We start from the raw sequence: 11,883 nt of genomic DNA, 5'->3' as shown, positions 1-11,883 counted from the left end.
TGTAGTAACAGCGGAGAAGTGACTTTCTGTCAAGACCATTTCAGTCATCCACCAAACGTCTACATTGTGCAGCACTGCAGTGCCGGGGTGATCCATTTTCAACTGGAAGTACACTATCCAAGTTCTGTAATGGATGCGTACGAGTTGTGATGTTTGTTTTTAGTCACTGTCGTCGTTCTTTGCGTATTTGGATATGTTACTTATTGACTGACTTTTTTCATGTTTCTTTCAGTTTTCAGTTTTCCATTGTGTGTCTAAAGTACTTTAATGTTTTCTGTGACAGTTATTCAGGGTTGATCTGCACGTTTCTAAATGTATAGCACTTTTGTTACAGCAAGTCTGTGGTGCATTTCCTGGATGCCACCATATTGCCTGTGGTACAGTAACCAGCATGGGCACCTGACTACTCACCTGTGCCAGCATCCACACTTGAGGGAGGAGGTGGAGCAGGACAGATCTGCCACTGCGAACACGCATTTTGGGCATTGGGTGTTGTACTGACAGGTGCAGCCTTTCTTTTAACTTTCTTTTGGTGCCTGTCTGGATGTACAGCTCCACACCTTGAACATCCTGGATGCAGCTATGATGCAACTATGCTCAAACATCATTAAAAACTGTTTGAAGTCAGTTTTAAAGAAGAGGGCTAATTTCAACACAGTTTGCCTTCTAAATTATTCTGGGGGTTCAAGCCCACCAGTGGATGTTTTTTGGCATCTCCAAATCCGCTTTTCTGTGATTCAAACCAGAGAAATGCATGTATGTTTTTCGAGCATGATTTGAAAATAAAAGCTACACACGACTTCAGGGTTTTCTATTGTCTCTTTAGGTGTAGGCCACGTCCACTTTTAGCTGCTTCATTCGTCTCTGGGGTGCAATGGGCTCGTGCGCACATTGACCGAAAGGTTGTTGGTTCAGCCCGCCAAGGGACGGTTTTCAACTTCTTAATGCTGAATGTATAGTGAAGTGGGTTTTCATTCTGAATTTCCTGGAAGATTCTGATGCAAAATGCCTTCTAGATTAAAATGGCCGTCCCTGGGTGGGCTCGAACCACCAACCTTTCGGTTAACAGCCGAACGCGCTAACCGATTGCGCCACAGAGACCTTGTGCAGCTGCTACTAGTCACCCATCCTCCACGCAGGCATGCACACATTACCCAGCATATAGTATGAATCCTATGTGAAATTGTAACAAGACGTATGAATCCAGTGTCAAATTGGAACAGAACTTATATGTGCTAATGATCTGGGTGGTCACCCGGGAGTCGTTGGCAGGGTCGTTCACCTAGTTTCAGTTGAGGTGTCTCCCCTTTGTCTGCTGGCTCACAAGGTGGTGAGTCATCAGGTCTCCTGAAATGGTGTGAACGTTGGGTTTGTTTTTGGAAGGAGTGGAGGACTGCATTGTATGTGGGTGATAGGAAATGCCTTAGCCCACCACCTGTGTTTAAGTAAGGTTTTTCCAATTTGACATGGATGGTTTCCTTGACACCCCTCTCAAACCAGTGGTTCTCTGGCCAGTACCTGTACATGGCTGTCCTCAAAGGAGTGCCCGCTCTGCTTTAAATGTAAGATGTTGCGGGGATTGTATTAGTTTATTACTCTTAACTATGCTAAGTGTCAAACATCATTAAAAATTGTTTGAAGTCAGTTTTAAAGAAGAGGGCTAATTTCAACACAGTTTGCCTTCTAAATTATTCTGGGGGTTCAAGCCCACCAGTGGATTTTTTTGGCATCTCCAAATCCGCTTTTCTGTGATTCAAACCAGAGAAATGCATGTATGTTTTTCGAGCATGATTTGAAAATAAAAGCTACGCACGACTTCTTGGATTCAGGGTTTTCTATTGTCTCTTTAGGTGTAGGCCACGTCCACTTTTAGCTGCTTCATTCGTCTCTGGGGTGCAATGGGCTCGTGCGCACATTGACCGAAAGGTTGTTGGTTCAGACCCGCCAAGGGACGGTTTTCAACTTCTTAATGCTGAATGTATAGTGAAGTGGGTTTTCATTCTGAATTTCCTGGAAGATTCTGATGCAAAATGCCTTCTAGATTAAAATGGCCGTCCCTGGGTGGGCTCGAACCACCAACCTTTCGGTTAACAGCCGAACGCGCTAACCGATTGCGCCACAGAGACCTTGTGCAGCTGCTACTAGTCACCCATCCTCCACGCAGGCATGCACACATTACCCAGCATATAGTATGAATCCTATGTGAAATTGTAACAAGACGTATGAATCCAGTGTCAAATTGGAACAGAACTTATATGTGCTAATGATCTGGGTGGTCACCCAGGAGTCGTTGGCAGGGTCGTTCACCTAGTTTCAGTTGAGGTGTCTCCCCTTTGTCTGCTGGCTCACAAGGTGGTGAGTCATCAGGTCTCCTGAATGGTGTGAACGTTGGGTTTGTTTTTGGAAGGAGTGGAGGACTGCATTGTATGTGGGTGATAGGAAATGCCTTAGCCCACCACCTGTGTTTAAGTAAGGTTTTTCCAATTTGGCATGGATGGTTTCCTTGACACCCCTCTCAAACCAGTGGTCTTCTCTGGCCAGTACCTGTACATGGCTGTCCTCAAAGGAGTGCCCGCTCTCCTTTAAATGTAAGATGTCGCGGGGATTGTATTAGTTTATTACTCTTAACTATGCTAAGTGTCAAACATCATTAAAAACTGTTTGAAGTCAGTTTTAAAGAAGAGGGCTAATTTCAACACAGTTTGCCTTCTAAATTATTCTGGGGGTTCAAGCCCACCGGTGGATGTTTTTTGGCATCTCCAAATCCGCTTTTCTGTGATTCAAACCAGAGAAATGCATGTATGTTTTTCGAGCATGATTTGAAAATAAAAGCTACGCACGACTTCAGGGTTTTCTATTGTCTCTTTAGGTGTAGGGCCAGTCCACTTTTAGCTGCTTCATTCGTCTCTGGGGTGCAATGGGCTCGTGCGCACATTGACCGAAAGGTTGTTGGTTCAGACCCGCCAAGGGACGGTTTTCAACTTCTTAATGCTTAATGTATAGTGAAGTGGGTTTTCATTCTGAATTTCCTGGAAGATTCTGATGCAAAATGCCTTCTAGATTAAAATGGCCGTCCCTGGGTGGGCTCGAACCACCAACCTTTCGGTTAACAGCCGAACGCGCTAACCGATTGCGCCACAGAGACCTTACGCAGCTGCTACTAGTCACCCATCCTCCACGCAGGCATGCGCACATTACCCAGCATATAGTATGAATCCTATGTGAAATTGGAACAAGACGTATGAATCCAGTGTCAAATTGGAACAGAACTTATATGTGCTAATGATCTGGGTGGTCACCCGGGAGTCGTTGGCAGGGTCGTTCACCTAGTTTCAGTTGAGGTGTCTCCCCTTTGTCTGCCGGCTCACAAGGTGGTGAGTCATCAGGTCTCCTGAAATGGTGTGAACGTTGGTTTGTTTTTGGAAGGAGTGGAGGACTGCATTGTATGTGGGTAATAGGAAGTGCCTTAGCCCACCACCTGTGTTTAAGTAAGGTTTTTCCAATTTGACATGGATGGTTTCCTTGACACCCCTCTCAAACCAGTGGTCTTCTCTGGCCAGTACCTGTACATGGCTGTCCTCAAAGGAGTGCCCGCTCTCCTTTAAATGTAAGATGTTGCAGGGATTGTATTAGTTTATTACTCTCAACTATGCTAAGTGTCAAACATCATTAAAAACTGTTTGAAGTCAGTTTTGAAGAAGAGGGCTAATTTCAACACAGTTTGCCTTCTAAATTATTCTGGGGGTTCAAGCCCACCAGTGGACGTTTTTTGGCATCTCCAAATCCGCTTTTCTGTGATTCAAACCAGAGAAATGCATGTATGTTTTTCGAGCATGATTTGAAAATAAAAGCTACGCACGACTTCTCAGATTCAGGGTTTTCTATTGTCTCTTTAGGTGTAGGCCACGTCCACTTTTAGCTGCTTCATTCGTCTCTGGGGTGCAATGGGCTCGTGTGCACATTGACCGAAAGGTTGTTGGTTCAGACCCGCCAAGGGACGGTTTTCAACTTCTTAATGCTGAATGTATAGTGAAGTGGGTTTTCATTCTGAATTTCCTGGAAGATTCTGATGCAAAATGCCTTCTAGATTAAAATGGCCGTCCCTGGGTGGGCTCGAACCACCAACCTTTCGGTTAACAGCCGAACGCGCTAACCGATTGCGCCACAGAGACCTTGTGTGGCTATCACTAGTCACCCATCCTCCCACAGGCATGCACACGTTACCCAGCATATAGTATGAATCCTATGTGAAACTGGAACAAGACGTATGAATCCAGTGTCAAATTGGAACAGAACTTATATGTGCTAATGATCTGGGTGGTCACCCGGGAGTCGTTGGCAGGGTCGTTCACCTAGTTTCAGTTGAGGTGTCTCCCCTTTGTCTGCCAGCTCACAAGGTGGTGAGTCATCAGGTCTCCTGAAATGGTGTGAACGTTGGGTTTGTTTTTGGAAGGAGTGGAGGACTGCATGTATGTGGGTGATGGGTGAGGTGTAGAGTGCTTAGCCCACCACCTGTGTTTAAGTAAGGTTTTTCCAATTTGACATGGATGGTTTCCTTGACACCCCTCTCAAACCAGTGGTCTTCTCTGGCCAGTACCTGTACATGGCTCTTTAAGTGTAACCATATAGAGAATCACATATTATGTTAAGGGTCAGTTTGACCCGTTTCAGATTTTGTGTTGTCCAAAGTGCTGGCTATCCTTTTTTTTCTTCATGAAATTTGGTGGCTTCTTCAGTTCTGAACTCGCTGGGGACCGAGCTTGAAAATATAGCCCTAGTGGACCGTTGTAGGTCAAGGCAGTAAAAGGCACTGAAAATCTCAAGGGGTTGATATGTACGGTGGCCGTTTTGCACCTCTCGGCCACCGTAGATATGCGTGTTGGTCAGCAATATAAATTCCTCCATCCACCTTTAAGTGGATGAAGAATTGCAGAAACGCAAGAACTGGCAGGTGGAGAAAAACACGCCCGTTACATGTAATGAGGAAAAACCTCTGTAAGCCTGACTCTTTACGACCAAGCAAAGTTACTATATCAGTTGTACTGTCAACCCGAACAGGTTAATTAAACACAAATGTATGTACTTAAGAAAAAGGAAAGATCTTTAAGTGTAAGCATATAGAGAATCACATTAACCCTCAGATTATGTTATGACCCGTTTCAGATTTTGTGTTGTCCAAAGTGCTGGCTTTTCTTTTTTTTCTTCATGAAATTTGGTGACATTTCCTCATTTAGGGTCATGAACATGAGTGCAAAATCTGGACATGTTGGTGCGTCTTGGAATGTCTATGCAATGTTTAAATACATTGATGATGTTGCGGGTCAATTTGACCCAGACATCTCTGTGCACTAGAGAAGACAAGAAGCCACAAATGATCCTGGATTATAATGCCACTAAAGGACCAAGTAACAGCAACATACAGCTGCCAGTGCAAGACTGCCTCTTGGCCTTTAGTGTCTGCTTATAATGCCAATGTCCTGTGGACTGAAATCAACCAGCAATGGAATGCCAACAAATTGTACTGACATCGAACTGGGCAAAGCACTTGTCACTCTCAAGATCCAGACATGAGCCAGGCCATTTCAAACAGTGGCATTCTGTCCATCACGTGGAGAACAGTGAAAATGTTGAACATTGAATGTTAAAGTTAAAAGAAAGGGTTCCTGAAGAAGGAAGAAAGAAGGGAGATGGGGAGGATGAGGAGAGAAGGAAAAGAGGAAGAAGAATTGCATCAATTTGACCTGGGGGGATGACAGAAGGACTTAGCTAAATAGTCCAGGGTTTAGCTTAATATATATAGTATATATATATATATAGTTTTGAAATTACAAATTACATTTAATATCACTTTTCTAACTTTTCAAAAAAGAAATTAACGTATCTATTGGTTTACCTTTATTTTGGCCCTTTTGGCAGGCAACATAATCAACCGTATTTATCTTAAATGTAACATGAGAGTTAGATAAGTTCTTTTTGACAATGATAATAACCACTCTGATCATACTCCTCCCCTCAAAGTCCCCGGAAGGAGACGCTGAACGGTCATCAAAAGCGGAGAACACATGAAAGAATCAGGATTCTCCGCTCGCTTCGCGCTCAGGAAAGAGTATCAGCAGCTCTTCATCGTGGTTAGCGAGACCAACACTTTAGAAACTCATTCCTCAAGTTACAAACTATAGAAATGATCCCTGAAAGTATAGTCTTGGTTGCCCTTTCGTTCGGTCTAATGGCAAGTATGTCCACGATACCTTTCTCTGTCATGGTACATAATTAACAAGACTACGCAGGAGGATCAATGGGTATTCCAATGGCGAAAATTTGACTTTTTGACACCATCAAGTCGACGAAAACCTGAAAATATGTACATATGTATTTTGAAAGACAAATGCAGTAAAACATAAAAATACTCTGGCTAAACATGTTGATTTTTTTTCATTTAAAGCTCATTACGAATGATGAAATAACAGAAAAGGTAGCTTTCTACGGAATACCCACAATGCATCTTGCGAATTCCCCCTTATTTTTCGTGTTTGGCACGAAACAGTCGGCTTTAAACGATAACACTCACGCGGGTGGGATCACGTTTAAAGCTGCGTTTATGTATTTCTGTGTGTAAATAATAATTAAATCATTCACAGTAGCACGTTATTTAACAGAAATCAAACGTGTTCTTGCATTATCAGTAGTGTTGTCAGTGGTCATCCATTGCCATCTTCCGGTTAATAGCTAGAACTGCAACTGTTTGGAATAATCAGAATTTCGTCATTATAGTATTACTCACACGATATTTTAAAATTGTCCTATAAATAATATATACATTATATTACTATATTCAAGCCAAAGTATTTCACCATTCATTGTTACCGTCGTGAAACAATTTTGAGCAATAACATTCAGTAGGAATTTTCAAGTATAATCCCTCGGCAGAAGAGGGCGAATGTCCCATTTGTATTGTGATGTTCTGCCATTAAACCATATTTTAAAAGCACACAAAACAGTTAATACGGTAGAATTTCCTTAAACACACGGTAAATGGGATGCAAAATAAGTAAGAGACAAGCCAAGGGGATCGATAAAGATGAGTTGATGTTGAAGACACAATATTTATATCGCCATTAAGTAACGAAGACATTGAACGTACATAATAAAGACAAATAAAATTCCCATAAAAGACAAATGGACGTGTTCACCATACAGATACCGGTTCGAAAGAAGGTTGAAAGTATAACTAAAAATGACTTTACTTGCGGTGAAATCCCTGAACAGTGCTGCCACACAGCATTGAGAGCACAAATCACAGCCAAGCAGGAGCAAGAGACCCTCCATGTCTTTCAGGTCATTCCCATACTTTTCGGAGTCTAGTACAGTATAAACTTATAAGCAATTATGTGATAATGTGGGTTGTTCTCAGAGGAAAATGACTTGAGGGGCCCTACGGAGCCGCCAGTCTCTGTGGCGCAATCGGTTAGCGCGTTCGGCTGTTAACCGAAAGGTTGGTGGTTCGAGCCCACCCAGGGACGATGTTTTTTTTTCTTTTTGTAGAAGGGATTTTTCATCAAAGTTTTCTGGTATTTCCATAATGAAAACCCATTTCCACTATACATTCAGCAGCAACAGTATAATTAAGGAGGCAAAAACCTTCCCTGTGCGGATTTGAACTGTGCTAGCAGATTGCGCCACAGAGAGTCAGAAGGCTGCTTAAAAGTAGGATTGGCCTAGACCTGGACGGACAGTGCCAAACCCTGAATCCTAAAGGCCGAGGGTAGCTTTGATTTTCAAATCACGCTCAAGAAATAGGCATACATTTCTCTGGTTTAAATCACATAAAGTGGATTTAGAGACCCCAAAATTCATCCCTGGGTGGGCTCAAACCGCCAGAATAATTCAGAAGGCAAACTCTGCTGAAATTAGCCCTGTATCTTTTAAATCTGACTTCAAACAGTTTTTAATGATGTTTGACACTTTGCATAGTGGAGAAATTATTATTATTATTATTATAGTACTGTTGGAGCAGAATGTATAGTGGAAATGGGTTTTCATTCTGCAAATACCAGGAGACTGATGAAAAATGCCTTCTACAAAAAGAAAAAGCAATCGTCCCTGGGTGGGCTCGAACCACCAACCTTTCGGTTAACAGCCGAACGCGCTAACCGATTGCGCCACAGAGACAGATGGCGCTGCTGTGCCCCCTCAAGGCTTTTTCGTCCGAGACCAACCTACATCGCTACATAACACAACTGCTGCGCGAAAGCTGATAAATGATAGAATTATTTTTGTAGGAATGGTTTGTAAAACTTTTAATTTATAACAAAGAGAATATGTATGTACAATTGTGAACAAAATACTGTGGCAGAGAGATGGGTTTTGTTTTTGCAAAGGGCAATGGGTCAGCTGGCCGTTGCACACCTTGCAAAAGAACAGACACCTCCTGACCCTTCAGCCGTTAGTTATACCACTGCATGAGGGTGGTCTGGTTCACTACACGTTGAAGGGTTGTCTGTTGCATTAGTGTCCCATTGCACAGAACCAGCTGCCGGATCTTTTTGTAGTCCTGTAAAATTAGAGACCATCGAGATACGCTGTGTTCTCTTTCTTTGGGGCTCGTGTGAATGTTGCACAGCCTCACGAAGATGGTCTCAATCAGGCGACAGCGGTTTGGCCACTGAGCTGGTGAACCACTTGAGCCAAGAACACACCGTTTTGTGCTTTCTACCCCAGGAGTGAGCACAGCCTTCTTTTTAGGTGACCTGAACCGTCCAGTTAGCCACCGGTCCTGATGTCTTGCAGCATACACAATCCTGTCTTTGTCAAATTTGTCAAGACTCTGCCACAAACCCAGAATGGTGCTAACTTGTTGATTGTTCAGGGTCAATCCCATCTGCTCTCGTAGCTCCACCAAGTATTCAGCCAGTTCATCTACTCGGTCCATTCCAGGAATGCTGCGGTTGTCTCCAGCCTGGAAAATAAAAACTGATATTTAGGTTCTGTGGCATCACAATTTCCTTGTCACTACTTAAATTCTTGCAGACAGACAGATGTCAGGGACCCGACGAGAACCCAAATGCGACACCGGAGTTCGACGGAACACAGCTTTATTATCAGGAATAGACAGCAGACAGGATTCACTGGGGAGCAGGCAGGATAGAATAGTTGGGGAAGGTGGAAGGTGATCTATAGATCGACTGAGAATTTATTTATTTATCACTTACATCCTGTTGTGAAGAGGACATGGAAGAAGGAAGCTGGGGCTGAAGCAAAACTGTAGATGACTGAAGAGGAGGCACAGCTGGAGGTGGTGGAGGCACTGCTGGAGGTGGAGGAGGCACGGCTGGAGGTTTTTTTGGTAGACATTTTCTGTCATGTTATAACATAACATAACTCAGCTGCAGAGGGCACTTTTCTATCTGTAACAACAAAAAAATCTTACTCTTGTTTCACATAACATAATAGCTGACTAATAAATGTGTAAACACCCTGCTGAATGTAACAGTTAACCGTGTTAAGTTCTTCAGAGGGATTTTTATCCTGCTAATAGTTATAAATCTAGATAGATTATATCCTTTCTGTCTATACCTGAGGGAAAAATGTAGTCTGCTATCTGAAATGATTAATGTAAGTCGTTTTAGGTTGGTCGTTTCACCTGAGTGTAAAGGTCATGCCATTTCTTTTGTCTGTCATAACATAACATAATGTTATAACAAGTAATCAGAAACGACGCAGTCCAGCGTACAACTGCCAAAGAAAACAAGCAATTTCATCGGCAGAAAAAAAAATACAACCAGCTAAAGCTCCGGCAGCAACTGCACAAACTTTATTGCAAAACTCCCGATGATCAAGTTACATTAGCGTTACAAATGCCTGACATGACTTGGACATATTGCATTAAGCATTTACGGTGATATTTTATGTGAAATGAAAAAAACAACGTAACAAATAACAGACCGCAATTTGCGCACGTACCTTGTCAAATTCCACGGAGATGTCCGGAATAAACAGCGGGCAGACTTTTAAATAATAAATCAACTCTAGGATCGATTGACTTTTCCAAAGATTGAGACCGCAGTTTAAGTTAAGGCGGGACGTCGAAAGATTGAATCGCGCATATGATTGGCTGTTGAAAGATTGAATCGCGCATATGATTGGCTGTTGAAAGATTGAATCGCGCAGATGATTGGCTGTTGAAAGATTGAATCGCGCAGATGATTGGCTGTTGAAAGATTGAATCGCGCATATGATTGGCTGTTGAAAGATTGAATCGCGCAGATGATTGGCTGTTGAAAGATTGAATCGCGCAGATGATTGGCTGTTGAAAGATTGAATCGCGCAGATGATTGGCTGTTGAAATATTGAAAAGCGCATATTATTGGCTGTTGAAAGATTGAATGGCGCATATGATTGGCTGGGCTTATACAGCCCCAGAGACAGGTGGCGCTGCTGTGCCCCCTCAAGGCTTTTTCATCCGAGACCAACCTACATTGTTACATAACACAACTGCTGTATAGTACAGTATATACTGTACTAGATTCCGAAAAGGACGGGGATGACCTACAAGACAAGGAGGGTCTCTTGCTCCTGCCTGGCAACCTAAAAACAACCTGAAAACAACCTAAATTGTACATACTACAACTGCCTATATGTATATACGACAGACAGACAGACAGACAGACAGACAGACAGACAGACAGACAGAGAGACAGACAGAGAGACAGACAGACAGACAGACAGACAGACAGACAGGGATTTCTCATGCCTATAACATTAATTAAAGAATAGAGAACAGGCTGAATACATGTAACATATGCTAACACAATGGGGTTTTTACACGAAAAATGTGAAAAATAAACGTTAACAGAAAAGGTGTCCAGAGTTAATGTAACATAATTGCTCTGGCCATCTAGCTTTCAGCCCACGATTAGCCTCGGCTTTTCCCTATCAAGTGTCTTATTTACTCCAGACTTTCTCTCTGCTGCTCAATTACTGTTTTTAGCTTCATTACTTGCAGCTTGTAGTCTGCAGAATTTGATTTTCTTTTGGGGGGCATTTGTGTTCAATCTGGAAAACCAATGTCACATTATACAGGGTCGTATGAATCCAATGTGACATTGGAACAGGATTGGTGCAGAAAACCGACTGTGGTGAGCGAAAGAGTGCCAATGGCTGGAAACCAATCTGAAATTGGATTCATAGGTCCAATGTGCCATTGGATCTATACATCTCTGTCCAATATGACATTAGAACCAGACGTATGTGATTGGCGCAGAAAACCGACTGTTGTGAGCAGAAAAAAGGGGCCACAGAGACTCCTATAAAGTGGGTGTGAACTACACAGGAAGAGACTGCAGAATCCTGAAACCCAAAAGTCTTCAACTCTAAGATTAGATACAGTGATTCTTTTAATAAATGAAAAATGCCTTCTACAAAAAGAAAAAGCATCGTCCCTGGGTGGGCTCGAACCACCAACCTTTCGGTTAACAGCCGAACGCGCTAACCGATTGCGCCACAGAGACTGGTGGCGGTGCCGTGTCCCCTCAAGGCTTCTTAAAACAACCTACAACTGAACGTAATGCATCAAATTGTAGCGCTTACATTTGTCATATAACTTGTTTTTCCTGTTCTTAATGCTTAAATTCCTACGAGCAGGAAGCGAGGGTATTATAAATGGCACTTATGTTCTACTTACATTCAGTCGCTAGGTGGCAAAATTGTATGATTAAAGTACAGCGCGCCACACAGCATGCCACAACATAGAGAGCGAAAGACACTATTAAACGGTTTCAAATATAAATGTGTTGGCAATTGAATATCACATTGTATAGTTGTCATGACATATAGTGATTCTTTGTTGTTTGCAATATATTAATAAATGCGTTATAAACGATGCAC

At 42.6% G+C, this 11,883-nt stretch overlaps 8 non-coding genes across 8 annotated transcripts; 1 reads left to right on the top strand and 7 right to left on the bottom strand.

Moving 5' to 3' along the window:
• Positions 1 to 1,027: 1,027 nt before the first annotated feature.
• trnan-guu (transfer RNA asparagine (anticodon GUU)) lies at positions 1,028 to 1,101 on the bottom strand. Its single transcript has one exon. It is a non-coding gene; the product is annotated as a tRNA-Asn (tRNA).
• A 951-nt stretch (positions 1,102 to 2,052) lies between these two features.
• Positions 2,053 to 2,126, bottom strand: trnan-guu (transfer RNA asparagine (anticodon GUU)). The gene has a single exon. It is a non-coding gene; the product is annotated as a tRNA-Asn (tRNA).
• Positions 2,127 to 3,071: 945 nt separating this feature from the next.
• trnan-guu (transfer RNA asparagine (anticodon GUU)) lies at positions 3,072 to 3,145 on the bottom strand. Its single transcript has one exon. It is a non-coding gene; the product is annotated as a tRNA-Asn (tRNA).
• Positions 3,146 to 4,098: 953 nt separating this feature from the next.
• Positions 4,099 to 4,172, bottom strand: trnan-guu (transfer RNA asparagine (anticodon GUU)). Its single transcript has one exon. It is a non-coding gene; the product is annotated as a tRNA-Asn (tRNA).
• A 1,816-nt stretch (positions 4,173 to 5,988) lies between these two features.
• LOC130523501 (small nucleolar RNA U3) lies at positions 5,989 to 6,204 on the bottom strand. The gene has a single exon (XR_008949907.1). It is a non-coding gene; the product is annotated as a small nucleolar RNA U3 (small nucleolar RNA).
• Positions 6,205 to 7,446: 1,242 nt separating this feature from the next.
• On the top strand, positions 7,447 to 7,520 carry trnan-guu (transfer RNA asparagine (anticodon GUU)). Its single transcript has one exon. It is a non-coding gene; the product is annotated as a tRNA-Asn (tRNA).
• Positions 7,521 to 8,095: 575 nt separating this feature from the next.
• On the bottom strand, positions 8,096 to 8,169 carry trnan-guu (transfer RNA asparagine (anticodon GUU)). Its single transcript has one exon. It is a non-coding gene; the product is annotated as a tRNA-Asn (tRNA).
• A 3,264-nt stretch (positions 8,170 to 11,433) lies between these two features.
• Positions 11,434 to 11,507, bottom strand: trnan-guu (transfer RNA asparagine (anticodon GUU)). Its single transcript has one exon. It is a non-coding gene; the product is annotated as a tRNA-Asn (tRNA).
• Between the last annotated feature and the right edge of the window lie 376 nt (positions 11,508 to 11,883).

The sequence above is a fragment of the Takifugu flavidus genome, chromosome 3, assembly GCF_003711565.1.
Source record: "Takifugu flavidus isolate HTHZ2018 chromosome 3, ASM371156v2, whole genome shotgun sequence".
Taxonomy (NCBI): Eukaryota; Metazoa; Chordata; class Actinopteri; order Tetraodontiformes; family Tetraodontidae; genus Takifugu; species Takifugu flavidus.
Note: the sequence above shows the minus strand (reverse complement) of the source record. Positions and strands in the feature narration are given on the sequence as shown.